Consider the following 16310-nt stretch of genomic DNA (forward strand, 5'->3'; position numbering starts at 1 on the left):
TTTTTTTAAAAAATCTAATTACACATAATCGTACACATGGAGAAAGCATGCAGTCTAGTATTTCAGTACAGAGACACTAAGTGTAGTGATCAGTTCAAAATAATTAATATATCCACCACCTTAAATATCTGTCATCTTGGTGTGGCAACATGTAAAATCCTCCCTACTAGCTCTTTTGCAATATTCAATTAATTGTTGTCAACCATCATTACTGCATTGTAGAACATTAGAAGTGGGGGGAGGGGAGAGAGTCCAGAAAGAAAGAACATAGAAAGACGGGAGGTAATTATTTAAGAAATTGTGCATGAAAATTTCCAAGAACTGCAGGGCATTAATCATCAGAATGAAAGACCCCAACAAATTCTAGCATATTAAGTAAAGAGGACACACGCGCTCACGTACACACACACACACACACACACACACACACACACACACACACACACACAGAAGTACACACATCTACCTCCACACACAATTCCACATATATACATACATACAGACAGACACAAATATATGTAGACACATACCAGTCCCTACACAAAATGTAAATTCACCCCTAACAAATACATATACATGTACATACACACAGAGAGACACAAATACACACACACACACACACACACACACACACACACACACACACACACTCAGGCTTGTTTTGAGATTTTAAAAACTAAAGTGGACTAGGGATGTAGGTCAGCAGTAGAGCATTTGCCTAATGTGCAGAGCTGTGGGTCTGATGCCCATTACTGACCAATGCAGAGCCTTTAAAAATAGAAGGTGAAGAGCCATTCCTTTATCCAGCTGCACTCCTGTTCCCATTAACCATCCTCTTCCCATCCCTTTTCCCCTTCCTGGGCTCTGGTAATTTCTGTTCTAATTCCTGCCTCTATGAAATCAATATTTTATATTACATTTAAGTGAGAACAAATGCTCTTCATCTTCGTGCTCTTAACTTATTTAATTTGACACAATAAACTCTATTTCTATCCATGTTGCCACAAATGGCAATTCCGTCTTTTATGGGTGAGCAGGATTCCAGTGTGTGTACGCACAGCATTTTCTTTACAAATTCCTTTATCAGGGAATACTTTAATTCCACATGTTGGCATTGTTAAAAGTGGTCTGCCACTTATTTTTGGTAGCAAAAGACCACAGAAGCCTGCTCCTGTGGACTAGGATACAACACACCAGCTTTAAGTAAAATGTCACTGTATTTTTTTATCTAAAAGGAAAAATTCTATCTTGCTCCAGCCATTAATATTTGTATTTTCTGTCATATGTGGAGGTAGTTACCAATTGAGAAGGGAAGGAAGGAAAGGATGAAAGAAAGAAGGATTAAAGAAAGAAGGAAGGGAAAGTGAAAGAAGGAAGGAAGGAAAGGGAGGGAGGGTACTACTGACTGTAGTCTCCAAAGTTGCTTGGTTCCTGTCTCCTCCTGAGTAGTCTACCTCTTCCTGTGCATATGACCTGTACCTCCTTCTTGGCTTCCTGCATCCTTGCTGGTAAGTCAGAGACTTTCCAGTAGAAAGCTCAGAGTGCTGGAAGGGACATACACAAACAAATTCACATACACACCCCCAGACTCCAACAAATATGCATATATACCACCACCAACACCCCCACAGAAACACACACAGATATACACACTCACACACCCACACACACCGTGGAAAGGACAGAGTGTTGGAAGAGACAGCATGACTGGGATTAAAGAACTTAGATTCTAGTAAGCTTAAGTCTGACTCCCAGCTTCATCACCTGCTGACTTCACGACCTCATGTGTGTTATTCCAATTACTACTAGAAAAAAAGAAGTAGTAGGTGGCTCACAAATTAAGAGTGGTTGGTGCTCTTTTAGAAGACCTGAACTCAGTTCCTAGCACTCATTGGGTGGCTCCCAACCACTGTGACTCCAGCTCAAGGGGATCCAATACTCTCTTCTGGATTCTAAAGACATCTAACCAGATGTACTCATATACACATTGATTTAAATAAATAATCCAGATAATATTAATCATAAATTAATGCTATTACGACTTAAAACTATGTAGCACACAGGGCCTCAGATATGAGAGTTATGATATCATCACGACCATCATCATCTACCCATTGCAACAAGAAAAGTTGTTCTACAAGAAATAAGTCATACAAACCACAGCACAGAAACAATCAGTCATGTATGTAGCATGCTTGCTATGATCTAGACATGACTGGACCTCCTGTGTTGGTTCATTTAAACCACAAGAACCATAGAGGTAGCTGTTATTGTTCCTCCTTATAGTCAAAACAATCATCCATCCATGCATGGATGAAGATACCCAGAAGGCACACACTGGGCTCTTATTCTACTCTGTGCCTGTTCTCCACTAGGCACTTCTGATGACTAATCTTGGTCGTCAACTCCTTGACTAGATTTGGAATTAACTAAACCCAAGCTACTGGCCACTTCTGTGAAGGATTTTTTCTTAATAAGGGTATTCAAAGGAAAAGATGCCCTGAATCTGGGCCATTCTTGTGGAAACCCACAAAAAAAGAGACATGGGAGAAGGAAGCTCTGATTTTTTCTCATTTGTCCTCCATTCTTGCCAGCAACTACATCTACTTTGTTGCTGCAGCCAGGATGCAGTCCAGCATCTTTGGGATCCAATATAGACTGAAACCCAGCAGCTCTCTAGGAATCCTTATGGACTCCAATGCCAGATTGGGATGTGAACTGAATGACTACTCAATTTTCAGCTTTTCTTTTGTGAGTCAGCCATTGTTAGACTACCCAGACTCTAAGCTACTCTAATAAATCCTACATATATGCATCGATTCAATCAGTTCTGTTTCTCTGACTAACCCACCACTATTTACACAAAGACAGCCATGACATCTACAACAGCTAGTGTCAATGCAAGAGGTCCATGGGGGAAAATGTGCCATCAGCATGTGGAGGCACCGTGGACATGTGCGTATGAAGTAAGCTTTGGGGTGCACCAGACAGAAGACGGTTCATTCCAGAGGAACAGAGGCTTTAGACCCACAACCCTGAAGGTTCGTTCTACAATGTCTCCCTACAAAGTCCATTCTCTAATAGAATTTCCCTGTTCTACTGTAGCAAAGAAACGTGTCTTCACATACACAAAACAGCAGCCCCTCCGTATCCATGCAGGGCTGGTTCCAAGGACCCCTGAGGATACCCCATCCTGGAATCCTCTAATTCTTCATTTAAAATGTCACCTAGGTATTCACTTCTGGAGACTTTATAGTGTGTCTAAGTTACGTGCCACGTCTGATACAGTCTAAGAGTTCTGTAAATGTCTTTAGGGGATAATGACAAGAAAAATGTTTGAGCAGGCTCAGTATAGATACTGTCATGGCAGTCACATAGGGCTAATTATTATGTCACTAATGACATAGCATTTTCTTGAAAAAGGTTCTTATTTACAATCATGGCTATTGCATAGGAAGGATACCTCTTGTATTCAGCGGTCACAGTCCAATCTCAGGTAGGTACCACCCATAGGACGTGAATTTGTTCGTACTACAAAGAAAAGAGCTATTATGGAACCAAGGTTCTCCTGTTCGCATCCCCTTCATGAACACAGATCTATTCATGCTTTTATTTGGTCCTTGTGTTTCCTTATGAGGAGTCGCTGACAACACTGAGATACAACGTCTTGTTAAATCAGAGGCATCACTGCTTCTACGCCCCTCCCCACCAGAAGTATAGAACATTCAGGGGAAGCAAACCCTCACTGTCAATCAAACAAAGCAAGTGCTGGTAGAGGGTGGGGCCTCTTTTTCTACAACGTTCCATGTTCAAATAATCGTGCCCACCAAGTTCTGTGTAGCATTTTCTGGCAGGGTGGAAGGTCTATTCATCCATCCCTCATTCTGACAGAAGAGCCCGGTTCTAGAATTCTCTGTGAAGACTGAGCTGCTGCTGGTGGTGACTGAACACTGTGAATGTGGAAATGGATGAGGTCAGCACCATCGCAGGGACACGAACATATATATTTATGTAAGAGGCAGTGAAATTTGTCTGCAATTGAGTTTCTCAGAACTCTCAAATCTGTTGTTTAGTGGTTTGAAGCAGATGTTGAAAGGTTTATCCTGGAGTCTGTCTTTATTGATAGGCTGTCTTTTGATCTGCCGCCAAAGAAGAAATCTGGATGTTATTTGGGATTTGGAAATTTCCTTTAAATAAACATATTAGTTAAGTATGTAAATCTGCCTAGCATCACTTCGAGCATATTGCCTGTGTTGAAAACATCTGGGACCCGGTGTCAGCCGACTTATTAATTCACACTTAGTCCCTGCTTTCACCCGGGTTATTGCTGAATATTGTTATCTTGATTGCCTAAGTCAGCGGTGTCTTGACAACAGTTTCAAGTTTCGAGGTTTAAACAGTGACTAGTGAGAAACTCACCAAGCCAGGCTCGTCTGGGTCTTTCAGGATGGATTTTGGAAATTAATTGTTCACAGTTGGGATTATGAGCGTTAGGGGTCTGTGTTATTTCTGTGAACCAGCCAGTTTGTAACTCTGGGAAGGGATTATATTCACTGATAAGTACCGATGTGACGTCATCGATGTAACTCTGGGTCATAAAGCTATAAAGCTCCTCGCTCTCTGGAAGCATCTCTTCCTCTATTTGAAATGATGCTCAGGGGGCTGGGGACTTAGCTCAGCGGTAGAGCGCTTGCCTAGGAAGCGCAAGGCCCTGGGTTCGGTCCCCAGCTCCGGAAAAAAAAAAAAAAAGAACCAAAAAAAAAAAAAAAAAAAAAGAAATGATGCTCAGTTGACTTCATCGTTTAAGTGAAAGGCTTACCACTTTTGGTGGTCTATGGTGTAATAAATGAAGTCAGTCATATATTCTTAAGAGTCAGGTGACTGGCACAAAAAACAGCAACAACAAAACAACAACAACAACAACAAAATGAGAGCCTACTGCTTCTCATATGCTCTGGGTGAGAAAATGGACAATATAGGTTGAGGACATACACATGGAGAGCCCTTTAAAGAATAAATACTGTAGCCAAGGATGACAATGGTCAGCACAGTCTTTGGAAAACAGCATAAATCAAGCGCCAAGGCTCAGGAAGCATGACATGCATCTGTGTACAGGTCCCTGTGTATCCTTCCAAAGCTACTAAAAGGCTTATTGTCAAAGGAAGTGGGAGTATAGAAGAAGGAACCAAGGAACTATGGTAGCACATAGTCTGAACTTTTTTCTGTGACTAGGACATGCTATCAGGGTTGGAACAGGAGTGACCAAAGGTCAGACACAAGGTGACAGGTCCCTGGTTCATTGTTATAGTGCACCGATGGCCTGGTTTGTTCAGTATGGAAAGAGCTGAAATAGAAATGAGAAGAACATTCCATTAACACCGGAGTCCCACCCTCCCTTCACAGGGCTCGTAGTGCTCATGTCCTCCCTGTGACTCACCCCACATTTACTTTTGTTCACTGGGCTCGGTGGAAGTGGGATGCCCTGTATCCTGGATTAGCTGGACAGTAACAGAGCTGCCTGCCCTTCAGAGTTGTCAGCAAGGGAAGGAACACCTGTCTGAGGCAGGAAAAGTGGGAGTGAGTAGACAAACTCCCAAGGTGCTTCAGTGGCCTGACACAGATTCACAGCAGCCAGAGGGAGGATTCTCATTGTTAGGCCTCCTCTGCATGTGTTTGTAAGGATACGCTGGCTGGCATGGGGCTGGCCCTCTTGCCTTCAGGATATCTGCTTTCATACTAAATGCACTCAAAACATGAATCCAGTGCTCTGTGGACATGAAGGGAAGGAGTGAGCAAGCGGTCTGCTCAGCGTGTAGGAGTGAGAGGTGTAATATTTGTGGGAAACCGGCAACTACCTGTAGGAGTTGTTGCTCCTTCTTTTGTCACTGTGACAAAGTAACTGACATAAGCAGGGTTGAAAGGTGAAAGGTGCAAAGGACTTATTTGGGCTTACAGTGCCAGGTAATCCAGTCCATCGTGGTCGGGAAGGCAGGGTGGCAGCAGGAGCTGGTCCTATCGTGTCTGCGGTTCAGCACCTCTTGTGGTTTGAGTAGGTTTGGGTATTTAAACACACGGCTCCCAGTTTGGGGTGCCATTTGGGGGACGTTATGGAACCTTTAGGAGGTGCAGCCTTGCTGGAGAAAGTACTTCGATGGGAGCAGGCTTGGAGAGTTCATAGCCTTACCCCACTTCCCAGTCACCCCTTGCTTATTTGTGGTGACGGGTGTGAATTTACAGGGTCCTTCTCCAGCTACCTGCTGCCACGCCTCCCCTGGCATTGCAAGCTCCCCCCATGGAACCATCAAGTCAGATTAGTCCTTTCTTCTCCATGTTGTCTTGTCTTGGTTATGGTGATTCATCACAGCAACAGAAAAATGACTTATACAAGCTCCTGCCTCCTTTTCATTCAGTCTGGGACGCCAGCACATGGAATGCTACCACCGACATTTAGGGTATGCTTCCTCACGTCAACCAACCTAGATTATCGGCCACAGGCATGTCCAGAGATTTATTGCTATGGTGATTCTAAATCCCATCAAATTAGCAATGAAGATTAACCAACACAAGTGGCTTTTATTTTCTACCTACATTTCCGCAACTCCAAGGCACTCCCCACTCTGCCACTGAAGACACACTGGGGTCTGTCCTTGCTGGACTGTCAGGCAAGTGACCCCGCAGTGCAGCACAGGGTAGCTCCCTATGAGCTTTCCTGCGCTGCCACCTTTTATTGTGAGTCCTGAGGAATGTGAAAAATGCATGAGGCACAACCTCAAAAACTAAGGAAAAATTGCTATAAGGATAATTAATATTTTATTTTTAAGAAACAAGTTAATAGCTAATGAAATAAAATCATATTTCATTATTAGCAGTTAACACTTTTTTTTCTTCCCAAATGTGCTTTTGTTATATTTGTTTCCATTAAGAAAGTCCTGGATTTCTACCATGTTCCAAGCAGGTGTCAGGAGGGGTAGTAGATATCCCATAGTCTACAACAGAGACAAAGGCAGTATTACCTGTGGTCTGGGGGAGGGCAGGAAGGAGACTAGGTCTTGCCAGATCTTTAAATTAGTCCCTAAGTTAAAGAATGGGGTCACACTGATTTTCAAAAACAAACAAACAAACAAACAAACAAACAAACAAACAAAAAAACCAAGGGAACTCCATTTCAAGCTTAGCAATTAAAAAGATCAGAGCTCATTGTGAGAGGGCAGTGGGCCACATGAGTGAAGCTACTTAAGGCTCCTGGTCACTGTGTGGGTCTTCCCTTTAAGGGGTTCAAGAGAGGAGTTTAGTTACTAAGGGTTACAATGAGAGTGTGTCTCTGTTTTGATGGATAGACGAGACCATCCTTTCTCTACTGCACACATCCATTTCCAGGACAAATCTGATTTTAATCACATGGACACCCAATGATGCATAGCAGAAGATATTAAAGAAGATGTTGAATTAGGGAATTTTCATTTGAAGTTCATTTGAGAACACAATTTTGCTTTATTACCCAGGTAGCCAAAACGAGTCCTAGCTGGCTCTGTTCTGCTACCCTGTACCAGGGTGTATTGGAAACACTTGTAAATAGAAGTTAAGTGTGATGGTCCCTTAGCGGGAAGAAAGTGGTCCCGCTGTTCAGAGAGGGTGTACACACAGTCTGATGCATGCGAAGGGGTGGGGATAAGTCGCTAACAGGTTGCTAGGCACATTGTCCAGAGAGACGAGGTATACACGGGATTTGCAGAGGTCAAGGAGGTAAACTGTGAAATGCATGGTGAGAATTGGGGTGTGTTCTATCCGCCGAGGACATCCATCCTTTTGGACTTCAGCAAGGGTTTCTGACCTTCACCTGAGGATGTGAGGAGAGGGGATACTTGAGAACTTGCAGAATAAGCTAAGAGGTGAACAGGGTGGACAACCCTCTAAGAATAAAAATTAGAGTGTGCACCCCTCCCCCTTTTCCCACACACACATGCACAATTCGTCAACAGTTGGTGAGAACCGACTTCCAGTCTGATACGGAAGATAGGTCAGATGGGGCATGACCTCGTGGGTACCTGGCTTCAGGCCTTTTAGTTTTAAGTAAGAATTAATTAATAGGAATAATGCTCCCCTTACAGCAATAAATAGCTAGTGTCTGGGAGATCAAAGGGCAGACAGAGCTGGGCTTCCTGCTTGCTTATTCCATTTTAGACCAAAAAAAAAAAAGAATTATTCCTAGTTTCAGATTTCAGGCCTAAAATTCCAGGCCTGGATTTTTCTAGATTCCCTTAAGGGAGATGGCTGAGTGTGCTCCCTTGAATATGTCTCTTAGATGTGCCTGTTTTCGGCTATTGTGTGGGTTAGAGAGGTAAGCTGTGTCTTCTAAGTTTATTGTGAAGTGCGATGGCTTGAGTCTGGTTTGTCCTTTCTTACCTCAATCCCTGTTCTAGAGACGAAGTCCCCAGTGTCATGATGCTGGGAGGTGGTAGGCCCATAAGAGGAAGGAAGCTCACAAGAGCATCACCCTCACACTGGGCTAGTGGCTTCCTCTAGAGACCAGCACAGTTCTCTTGAGACTGGATTAGTTCTAGGAGGAGTGGAAGAGTTCTCATAGCAGTGAATCGCTATAAAGCAAGTCCGATGCCTTTCACAAAGCACATCCCTTTCATGTGTGACCTCTGTCTACTGCTCCACTACAATATAGTGAAGAATGAGGACATCACGAAAACCCAAGCTGACTATGAAGCTGTAGTCTTGGTCTCCCAGAACTGTGAAGGAAAACATTTTTTCCCTTTGTAAGTTAGCCCTTCCATGAGTCTTTTGTTAATGGCAACAGAAAATGGTCTAAAATAATCTGTATAAACCACCTTCTCCAAGATACAGTCTAAGAGACTCAAATGTATTCCTTGCTCTTCAAAATGTGACCTGTGAATCTACCAACATGATATAACTTCCTAATATTTATAGATATCTCACTTATTTTGGAGTACAAGTAAAACAGGACCCCTGCAAGTATTACCTGAGTGGGGAACAGAGGCACATGCTTTTTTAGTTCAAATGACAGAAAAACCAGTTCTTACTAAAACGAAGGTTACATTGTTGGCTCATAGACATAAGAAAGCCAGGGTTGGGCAGGCATCAGCTAGTGGGTGATGAACTTTAAAACAGCTGGAGGGTTTCATTTGTTTGTTTTTGTGTTCTCAAAGTCTGTGAGTTAGCAATTTAAGCTGGACTCACTTGGGTATCTTTTCTGGGTCTTCTTTATCCCTCAAACAAAGCTGAGGGGGAGCTGGGCAGCCCTACTTCATGCAGCTTGCTGGCTATTTGTCGACATGACATAATTCTTTATCATGCTGTCCTGGGCTCCTACAAGATTAGTCCAGGTTTTTCTGTATGATAGTTGGATCCAGAGAAAAACCAAAATGCATATCACCCATTCACTACATTGCCCAAAAGGAGTTTCAGTGCATATTGAAGGGGGCAGGAAATGTTTCCCACTCTCAATTGTCTCGGTAAAGAGTCTGAAAAGATACATCACCAAGGGTTTACAGGTGAAAAGCATTGAACGGCGTTCATATATTTACCTGTTTCCCATCTGTGGCTTTAGTTAAGGCTGCATTTGGAGCTTGACCAGTGTCGTCACCCGACTCTGTTGACTTCAGCCTCAGGTTCCTTGTATCACTACAATGGCTTCAACAGTTCCAGCCCCACAGCCAAGGTTAGTAGAAAAGGAACATCTGTCTGCTCACTTTCCTAGAGAACCCTCCTGCCTGTAACTAGATCATATGGCTATATGATCAAACCAATCTGTATGTCCAGGGGCACACAGTATGTGAACTGTCCAGAACATGAACCCAGATGGGGTCTCACAGGAAGTATTAAAGCTTTAAGTGTGGGATTAAAGAAAACCTCCAGGGGAGACGGGGAGCACTTCCTGGAAGAAGGAACAGTTACTGTGACTGGTCAAGGTGTGGAAGGACAATGGGTACCCATGACACACATAAAAGAATGCACACCAGTGTCTGAAATTCCATTTGCCAAGTACACATGATAACACGTTGAGTTGTGGGAAGGGCTATGAATCCAGATTTGAAAATAGATCTTTAGATATGCTCGGACTGAACTATTTTCCTCAACACAGAGCATAATTTGATGTGATATAAGAAAGACATGATCCTTCTGAGAGAGACTTTTACTTTGTAATAGAAATATCACACTAACGGATGGCAGTCTTGGCTTCTCATGATCATCTCTGTGTTGTGGAATCAATACACTTTCAAAACCTTGCCCATTCACCACAGCATTATCTCCCCAAACTTCTTTGTCCCTCCTTATATTTGTCAACTTTACAATCCTTTTACTAGCAGCAAAAGCCTGGGGAAGCCACAAATAAAAGCAGGGATTACAAAAGAATTCTTATTAAAGCATGCTTTCTTCGAGACACGGAGTACAATGGTCCCGTCTCTCCTTGTGAAAAGATGTGTTTTCTTGTTTAATTAGAATAGACCTAGCTTCTTTTATAAGACAAACAGGGCAGCAGGATGGCAGTGGCTATAGGCTCCAAGAAAGGAGGTGTGCTTAGCTCCTCTCTGGTCCACTCTATGAGTGTGTTGTGGTTGGCGAAATGTTCTGTCCTGTGTGGGAGCGCATGCATGCATGCATGATAAGCACCATGTCCCCATCGTACAGTAATTGGTCGCAGTCTGTCTTCCTTTCTGTTGTTGTTGTTGTTATTGCTCTTAGTTTGCATTTAAAGCCTGGAGAAATGCAAAGCCAAGTGCATCAATTAAGTCCTAGCAAAAGCCAGATGGCGCATTCCATGCGGGTAATTTGAGGGGAATTTAGTAAAGGGACATTTCATGACAATGTGTGTAAGGTTACAAGAAACCAGGAAGGATCATGCTGTACCCTGGAGTCAGCAATGATCTCTCTTAGAACTAGGGTTGGCAAGCTGCAGGACATGCACCAGGCCAGGTCTACCACTGGTCTATGAAAATAAAGATTTGTTCCAACATAGTCACGCATAGTCCAAAGACAGCACTGACTATAGTAATGGCAATCACACCACTTATGAAGCTAAGACATTCATGGTCTAGCCTTTACAAAAGACAGATGCTGCAGGACCAGGGCAAGCATGTGGAAATGAGGCGCTTGTGGCACAAAGCTTACAGAAATACTAACTCTTATCCCTGAGAGTGAGCGTGTCCTCCAAACCCGCTAGTTCCTCAAGTATGGACCTGATTTGCTGATCCTTCCTGGAGTGGGCTATACACAGACACCTCTCTGGAGGTGAGGGACAGAAACTACAGACTTAGTTAGTCTCACCCTCCTCATCCCTTTGAGGTCACAGGGAGAGGAAAGGAGGTCATAGAGCCCATGACAGGGATAGACATGACATGGTGCAGAATGGAGGGAAGAACATCCCAGTAGCAAAAGAGAGAAGAATATGGAGAGATGTGGGTTGATGGTGGAATTTTCTCCAAGTGGCTCCAGCACTTACAGAATTATAGTCTCAGGTCATTCAGGATGAGAGTGGCCAGTTAGCCCTAGGAACTTTGGGCACATGGGACCCAAGGAAGAGGGTGTGTGGCTCATAGATCAGAAGAAGGAAATCATCCCTGATCTGAGTTACATAGAGAAGCGGTGGGTCCTAGCTTTCCACACAGCATTCAAATTTTGATCAATTAAGGATTCTGTGATGATTTAAAGTTCCATAAGGCTCTGGAGCAGTGGTTCTAAACATTCCTAATGCTGTGACCCTTTAATACAGTGACCCCCAATCAGGAAATTAATTTCATTGCTACTTTATAACTGTGATTTTGCTAGTTATGAATTGTAATATAAATATGCTTCTGATGATCTTATATTACCCTGTAAGAAGGTCATTCCTCTCCAAAGGGCTGAGATCCACAAATTGAGATGCTCTACAGTTCCTTGACCCCTCTTTAGCACCCAGCCCAACACTTACCACAGGAGTCACTCCATAAATACTTATTGAATTAGCTAATTAAATAAAGACTGTATGAGCAACTACACATAAAAATATATAATGTTCCTATGTGATGAGGGGAGCATGGGCAACAAAGGCAGTAATGCAAAACTCCTCTAATCAAAGGCAACTAAACACGGAAGATTGCAATTTGAAATGATCCATACAAGGGATGCAGAGAGGGCTCACCGGGTTCACATGCTTCCTGTACTATCATGAGTACTGGGCCCCCAGTACCCATGTAAAATTCTGGCCATGATAGCAATGCCTGCACTCCTGGCCCTGGGGAGGTAGAAACAGGGGGATCCTAGGTCTCACCACGATAGCCTCTGTTTAGTTAATTAATGTGCTCAAGGTTCAGCAGAGGGACTGAAGAAGCGCTGAGTGAATGAGGAGCAGAGGAAGTTCTGAATGAAGTGAGTTGTTGGCATGAGTGCAGCTAAGCCAAGGACCCTGATGCCTCAGACTCAAGGGTGTGGTAAAGCATGGGTTAGGCTCAGAGGGATCAGACCTTTATAGTCTGAGTGAGAATTCTGACAATGTATGCAGAAGCTGTCCCTCAGAGCTTCCTCCTTCGGGATGAAGTCGGGACAAAGATCTCCTAGCAAGATGCACTAAATCTCCTTCCTGGTTCAACTCTATACCATAAACCTGACTTCTTGTTTGGCTGCGTATAATAACCTTGTCTCTTGGATTCAGATGTCTAATATGAACTGTCTGAGCTTCTACGCTGTTGCTGCTGCTGCTGCTGCCTCCTTATCAGAACATGTATGACCCACCCAACCCCAGCTTGGCTATCTCTGTGTCTGTACGTTCTTCATTCCTTTGTGACCTGTGTCAGGACAAGCCCTGAATTGTGCCGAGTACAGCAAGTGGGAAACTCTGTACCCTAAAATAAGAGGGGGAATCACAGAGGAAGGTCCTTAAGGTCAAGCTTGGGCCTTTACAGTACATGCACAGGCAAGCACAGTCACATACAGTCACATATATGCCTGCCTACACACACACACACACACACACACACACACACACACACACACACACAGAGAGAGAGAGAGAGAGAGAGAGAGAGAGAGAGAGAGAGAGAGAGAGAGATCGATCAACACTGAATTTTAACTACCAAGTCTGCACTGTTTGATGAAGGTTTCTGACTGTTTCCTTCAATTAACAGTTTTTGGAGAGACATGTAGTTTCTCTTTCTTATATAAACCGCACTCAGAGCACTGTACCTAGAAGGTTCTGTTTCTTTAAAAGTATGATGTGAAACCTTAAGAGACTGAAGGAGTACTCTAGGGCAGTTTGCATATAAGTTGTCACAATTTTCCTGGTTTTTTTGCAGTTTTTTTTTTTTTGCAGCATTGTGTTTAGAGTTTCCTTTATTGACTCTTTCCAACGCATTCTTGTTTTCACAGTAACAGCTCTGTTTCCTTTCCCACTCATGTTCATGTGCGTGATTATACTAATGGATGCAACTGAAGCAGATTGGGACTAAATCCTAACGGACTCTTAGGAACACTTGTGCCCAAAGAGTGCAAAAGCCTGACTGGGGGGCAAAGGAACCCACTTGTCAAAGCTTTCAGTCTGCCGGGTGGGACACAGTAGTGGTGTGCTTTAGAAGAAGAGAACGCTTTGGCTAATTTACTGAAACGGTTAAGTGGTTCTTATGGAAGAGAGAGTCTTTATTGTGCAAGTTAGCATTCAATATGTCTGTGTATGTAAGTGTATCTGTGTGTCTCTCCATGATACAGAGAGACAGAGAGAGACAGACACACACACAGAGAGAGAGAGAGAGAGAGAGAGATAGAGAGACAGAGAGACAGAGAGAGACAGAGACAGAGACAGAGAGAGACAGACAGACAGACACACACACACCGAGAGAGAGAGAGAGAGAGAGAGAGAGAGAGAGAGAGAGAGAGCGCTTGTGTTCCTCCTAAGAGGTGAGAGGAAAGAAGCCTTGGTAAAAACTATATACAGAAACAATTTGGGGCACACTTGATTTGTAGGAAGGGGAATACACTCCAGACTCAGTGGCAGTGTTCTGTACTGAGAAAGGATTAGTCCTGAGGAGGCTTATGCTCCATACCTAGCCCCGCCACTTAGAAACTTTGTGACATTGGGTAGGGAGGGCACTTTATTCCATGTTTTTGTTAATTACCTGTAAAATAAATAGTAAGGATTCAATACAAAATGAATACGACTCACTCCATGTTTCTTCTACGGGAGTGCTGTCTCTGGTGAGAGGAGTAGTGTCTGTTGAGTCAGGATAAGCTCGGCTGTGCTGCAGTGACAAACAACCTCTAACCTAAGTGGCTTGAACAAAAAAACCAAAGTTGATTTTTTTTCCCTCATTCAGACCATGCGTCATAGCAAGTTGACATGGGACCCTTGGGCGGGATTCTCATTCACTTCAAGACACAGGCTGATGGCGCAGCCAGCATGTTGAATGCTGTCGATCTCTGAAGCAGAGAAGAGAGAGACAGCTCTGTACAGCGTCCACAAGCAATTAAGTATTTGATCTAGAAGTGAAACCTGCTGGTTGGTCAGCGTGACACGTGTAGTCTCACCCAGACATGGAGAGGGAGGAAGTACAGTCCCCAAGGTGTCGAAAAGAATATGAAGTAGAGAAACTTTGTGACTAGCCCTAGTGACCTCTACACCATCTTTTAATTAGTATCTTAGTCTCTCCCTCCTTCCCCTGCCCCTCCTCCTTCTCCTCCTCTGCTCTTCCTCCTTTTCTTAATCCTCCTCCCCCTGGTCCTCTTCCTTCTCCCTTTTCTCTCCCTACTCTACCTCCTCCTTCTCCTTTTTCTTTTTCTCTTTCTTCTCCTCCTTTTCTAGCTCCTTTCAGCATTGTGAAAATACTGGCATTGAAGCCAAGCCTACTTTTGCTACCAAGGTGCATTTAACCATGACACTTAAGACTCGTTAGTAACCTCACCTAAAAAGAAGAGGGTCTCAAAGACTAAGTTTGCTAATACTGGGGCAATGTTTAGAAACCTTCATCAATCCATCAAGATCTCTCTTCTTCCTGGTGATTCCCCAAATTCTCCTTGAAGGAAAGGGTGGAGATTGTAGAGTTGGATGTTAGGCAGGAAAGAGAAAATATTCTGCTTTTGTGATCATACAATATTTTCTACCTTCTTATAGGCTGTGCAAGAGAAGCTAGAGTCAGTCCTGACTTCTAGAGATTGTATCTGGGGGTTATGTCGTTTTAAGGAAATTCTTAGCTAAATGGTATGGAAGTTCAAGGAATAATGTCCCTGGAGGCTTCCCCAAATTGCTACTCTTCACAAGAAGCTGTGTGGCTGGTACCTGGCAGCATGCTGCCGCTCAAACCTTAGGATACACAGGAATCACCAGGGGAGTGTGTAACCCAGGTTCTACTCTGTAGGAATCACAGGGAAAGATTCTGAGCTGTTGTCTAGCACCTTATACTTTGAGTATAGAGATCCTCAAGCAGCAGTTCTCAACCTGTGAGTCATGATCCATTTGGGAGTAGAATGGGCTTTTCACAGGGGCTGCCTAAGACCATCAGAAAACACAGATTTTATATCACAATTCACAACGGTACCAAAATGACAGTCCTAAAGTAGCAACAAAAAATAATTTTTATAGTTACGGGGTCACCACAACATGGGGAATTGTTCTAAACAATGGCCTTAGGAAGGTTGAGAACCACTTCTGTACAAGAAGTCTACGAGGGTATAAATAGGGACTGTCGATGTGAGTCAGAGTCCAGGAGCTCCTACTTGTCATATGAGGTTTGGGTAAAACACTTCTTCACGCCAAGACTCTGTTCTCAACTGTCAATCAGGCCCCTTCACAAAGTGGTTTAGTGGGATGCAAGGCAAAACACTATTGGCTGGTAAGCACATCGAGCCTTAAGCATGGGCTCCCTCTACCCCAGAAATGGTCAACTTCCTCCCCCCTCCCCTCTCTCTTGTCTTATGTAATGGGTAGTGGAAGATTTCCATCTCTTATTTGCTAAGCTAACCACATCTCAGCTTTCAGAGAGATCTACCTTGCACAGTTAACACGTGTCGGACGCATGTAAGAGAGGAACCTGAATCTAGACAACACACATGAACATGTGGACAGGCAGCATGATGGGAGAGAAAGGAAGAGGCGGCCCTGTAGGTAAAGAAAATTAATATAAATGGCAGTCACAAAAAAAAATCTTAACCAAATAGAATCTTTAAAGCAGGCCAGGAGCAGTGAGACCCTACTTTTTCTTATGGGACGTGGTGATAAAGAAATTACATAGTTATTTGAGAGGAACATAAATAAAGATTAATAGGTTAATGAGTTATTTTCCTTTCATTACTACACTATTGTACTTTATTATAATTGC

At 43.4% G+C, this 16310-nt stretch overlaps 1 long non-coding RNA gene across 6 annotated transcripts in view; it reads left to right on the plus strand.

Moving 5' to 3' along the window:
* The first annotated feature begins 2100 nt into the window (after positions 1-2100).
* LOC120098523 (uncharacterized) overlaps positions 2101-16310 on the plus strand; it is a 44416-nt gene continuing 30206 nt past the window's right edge. The window contains exons 1-3 of one of the 6 annotated variants that reach the window (XR_005496792.2): positions 3092-3496; positions 9578-9688; positions 15964-16096. This is a non-coding gene — a long non-coding RNA (uncharacterized LOC120098523). Of the gene's footprint in view, positions 3497-9577; positions 9689-15963; positions 16097-16310 lie in introns of all 6 variants that reach the window. The other 5 variants (XR_010060421.1, XR_005496796.2, XR_005496795.2 and 2 more) reach the window with 5 other exon arrangements.

Source organism: Rattus norvegicus, chromosome 19, assembly GCF_036323735.1.
Source record: "Rattus norvegicus strain BN/NHsdMcwi chromosome 19, GRCr8, whole genome shotgun sequence".
NCBI classification, from domain to species: Eukaryota; Metazoa; Chordata; class Mammalia; order Rodentia; family Muridae; genus Rattus; species Rattus norvegicus.